This window comes from Vulpes lagopus, chromosome X (genome assembly GCF_018345385.1).
Source record: "Vulpes lagopus strain Blue_001 chromosome X, ASM1834538v1, whole genome shotgun sequence".
Lineage (NCBI taxonomy): Eukaryota > Metazoa > Chordata > Mammalia > Carnivora > Canidae > Vulpes > Vulpes lagopus.
In genome coordinates, this window is record NC_054848.1 from 23,666,997 (window position 1) to 23,671,312 (window position 4,316).

The 4,316-nt window shown below is 37.2% G+C and overlaps 1 pseudogene; it reads right to left on the reverse strand.

The window, feature by feature from the left end:
• Positions 1-2,060: 2,060 nt before the first annotated feature.
• On the reverse strand, positions 2,061-2,434 carry LOC121482453 (annotated as a pseudogene).
• Between the last annotated feature and the right edge of the window lie 1,882 nt (positions 2,435-4,316).

A 4,316-nucleotide genomic window follows, 5' to 3' on the forward strand; every position in this document is an offset into this window, starting at 1 on the left:
GATACCTCTGACTCACTAGAATCATTCCAGGCATATAGAGCAAAATGAGGAGGGAAGAAAAAAAATCTACCCAGGAAAGGTATTAAGAAAAGAAATCTGTTTAGTCACAGGGAGAGAAGGGGGAGGGAAGTAGCAGGGGCCCAAAGGAAGCTAGGGAAGAAATAGAAATGGGACGAAGGGATTAAGGGGTTGGGAGGTGAGGGCAGGTCTGGATTAGTTTGAAAGGCGCTGAGACCAGGTTAAGTGATTTACGAAAGGTCCCCTACTGAGTCACTGGCAGCTCTGCTTCCATCCCTCCTATTTTGGGTTTCCTCTTTAGTTCCTTGTCTCTACACAGAAATAGACATTCTATGTGATTTTCTCTCATTGCAAATCTTTTATACTTTAACTCAGAAAGCCGTGTTTAGAGGACTGTGTAGGTGGTTGTTTTTAATGTTGAATTTTTTCCCCTTCTTTGGGAAAACTGCTGGTATAGAAAGCTTCCTTGACTCAGTATTGAGACAAATAAAAGACAAATGTGTTATTCTACTGAGACTGTTGAAATGAAAGTTTGCTTTGAAGTAGGGTACTAGAATACATATGAGAGAATGCTGTTCTTGTCATAAAAACTGTCAGCTGAGCTTTCTTTGCCATGTCAGAGAGAATGACAATCTAACAGGGCCAAAGTCAGACTGAGGGAATAGATTTTCCTTTCTTAAATCACTAACTCAACCTATGACCAGAAGAAGACAATATTAGAGATAGAAAGTAAATTCAAAATCTGGAGAATATGGCCAATAATCACAAAATCAATGTAAATGGATTTCAAGAATTAAAATTGTTACTGTCTATTGACAGGAATATTAAAAGTATTAGTGACTATTCATAAGTATTTTTGAACAAATCATTGACTTAGTTCTATAATTTTGACATCATAAATTTGATTTAACAGAAATTTTTCTATCTTTAGAAGGCAACAGCTTAAATCCATCCATCTGGAGTCTGGTGTTTGAAACAGTTATTTCTAGAAATCTCTGATGATACAAATCAAAACAATTTATAATACAAAACCTTAAAATGCAACAACAAATACATTTTTAAATTTTTCTCTTGAATTAATTTGCCTTTAATTTCATATGTTATTGGCTTGGATTTTTAACACCATGTCTATTTTTTTTAATGTGAATGAGCCTAATGCACAATGTTCAAAGAAAAGTATTAAATTTAAAATGAAGAGAAACCTGAAGAGATATTCTCTTAGTCAATAAATATTTCTAGGGTCACATTTCAGGCATTAATGTTAAATTTAAGTGAAAACTTGTTTTTTGTAAATCTTTTGAAGTAGTTTCATTAATTAAAGAATTTCCCCAGCTTGACTGAGATATTATTGACATTTGTTTAAAGTTTATAACATGATGATCTGATACACATATATTGCAAAATAATCACTACAATAAGGTAAGCTAACACCTCTATGCTCTCACATAATTACGTTTTTGTTATTGTTGTTATAACATTTAAGATTTACTCTCTTAACAACCTTCAAGTATATAATATAGTATTGTTAATTATAGTCACCATGCTGTACATTAAATTTCCCAGAACTTAGTCATCTCATAGCTGAAAGTTTGTACTCTTTGTCCAACATATCCCCTTCCCACAACTCCTCCAGCCTCTGGAAACCAGCATTCTAATCTCTATTTCTAGGAGTGGGGTTTTCTAGTTTCCACATAGAAGTAAGAATATATAGTATTCTCCATCTGAATTATTTCATTTAGTATAAGCCATGAAGGTCTATCTTTTTTTTTCCATCCCTGCGTATTTTATTTATGTCAGCTAGATATTTACAGACATTTGCTAATATAGAAATACAATGGCCAGGCAGGCAGAGAGTTGATGCCATGCAACCCCTACTGCAAAGACCCTCCATGTCCTTGAGCTTTGAATTCTCTTCCAAATGCTTTCTTTTTCTTTTTTTTTCCTTTTTTTTTAAATTTAAATTCGATTTGCCAACTTATAGTATAACACTCAGTGCTCATCCCATCAAGTGCCAAATACTTTCTCTAAGACTTTAAATAGTTTCAAATATTTCTACATGAAAACGATTTTGCACCACTTCTGTGCATGGAGATTGGGCTGAGCTCAGTATTGTACTTCGTGAAGTAGTCCTTTGGAGACACGACCAGACCATGACTTTTCCAGGTGCCCCAGTACACAGTCTCGATGGCGTTTATCATTTCCTGTTTGTCTTCCGTGGCCGTTGATCTTGTTGTTGTTACCAGTATCCAGGTCAATCATGATGTGCTTGTTCATTCTCGGCCATGCTGTACAGTACCTCATCCATCTTCATACACATGGGGTCCCAGTCGTGTCCAAAGCAGATGACCACCATGGGGTCCTCCTCTGAAAGGATGGCCTGATCCACCGACCAGCTGTTGTGCAGGTGCGGGAGCATGTTGCAAAAGGCAGGATTTCCTTCTTTTTTATGGCTGAGTAATATTTCATTGTGTATATGTACCACACTTTCTTTATCCATTTATCCACCAGTGGACATTTAGGTTGTGTACATCTTAGCTGTTGTGGATAATGCAGCAACAAACATGTGAGTATAAACCTGACTTCAAGATAATGATTCTATTTCCTTTATACATATGCCCAGATGTGGAATAGCTGGATTGTATGGTAGATTTTCAATTTTTGAATTTTCGAGGAGCCTCTCCATACTATTTTCCACAGCAGCTGCACCAATTTACATCTCCACCAATAATGCACAAGGGCTCCCTTTGTCTACACCCTCACCAACGCTTGCTGTCTCTTGACTTTTTGATAACAGCCATTCTAACAGTTGTGAAGGAATAGCTTCTTATGGTTTGATTTGCATTTTCCTAATGATTAATGATGCAGAACATCTTTTCATGTACCTATTGGTCATTTGTATGTCTTCTTTGGAAAAATGTCCATTCAAGCCCTCTGCCAATTTATTTAATTGTATTGTTTGGATTTTTACTATTGAGTCATATGAGTTCCTTATATATTTTGGATACTGACCCTTAATGAGATATATGATTTGCAAATATCCTCTCTCATCTCATAAGTTGCTTTCTCACTCTGTTGATTGTTATTTATGCTGTGAAAAGTTCTTTAATTTAAAGAATTAAAAATGTGAAAATGTCAAGGTTACCGAGGGCAATTTACACGTTTAATGCAATCCCTATCAAAATACCATGGACTTTCTTCAGAGAGTTGGAACAAATCATCTTAATACCTGTGTGGAGTCAGAAAAGACCCCAAATAGCCAGGGGAATATTGTAAAAGGAAACCAGAGGCAGGGGCCATCACAATGCCAGATTTCAGGTTGTACTACAAAGCTGTGATCATCAAGACAGGGTGGTACTGGCACAAAAACAGACACATAGATCAATGGAACAGAATAGAGAATCCAGAAGTGGACCCTCAACTTTATGGTCAACTAATATTTGACAAAGGAGGAAAGACTATCCACTGGAAAAAAAGACAGTCTCTTCAATAAATGGTGCTGGGAAAATTGGACATCCACATGCAGAAGAATGAAACTAGACCACTCTCTTGCACCATACACAAAGACAAACTCAAAATGAATGAAAGATCTAAATGTGAGACAAGAATCCATCAAAATCCTAGAGGAGAACACAGGCAACACCCTTTTTGAACTTGGCCACAGCAACTTCTTGCAAGATACATCCATGAAGGCAAGAGAAACAAAAGCAAAAATGAACTATTGGGACTTCATCAAGATAAGAAGCTTCTGCACAGCAAAAGATACAGTCAACAAAACTAAAAGACAACCTACAGAATGAGAGAAGATATTTGCAAATGACCTATCAGATAAAGGGCTAGTATCCAAGATCTATAAAGAACTTATTAAACTCAACACCAAAGAAACAATCCAATCATGAAATGGGCAAAAGACATGAACAGAAATCTCACGGAGGAAGACATACACATGGCCAACAAGCACCTGAGAAAACGCTCCGCATCACTGGCCATCAGGGAAATACAAATCAAAACCACAATGAGATACTACCTCACACCAGTAAGAATGGGGAAAATTAACAAGGCAGGAAACACCAAATGTTGGAGAGGATGCGGAGAAAAGGGAACCCTCTTACACTGTTGGTGGGAATGTGAACTGGTGCAGCCACTCTGGAAAACTGTGTGGAGGTTCCTCAAAGAGTTAAAAATAGACCTGCCCTAAGACCCAGCAATTGCACTGTTGGGGATTTACCCCAAAGATTCAGATGCAATGAAATGCCGGGACACCTGCACCCCGATGTTTCTAGCAGCAATGTCCACAATAG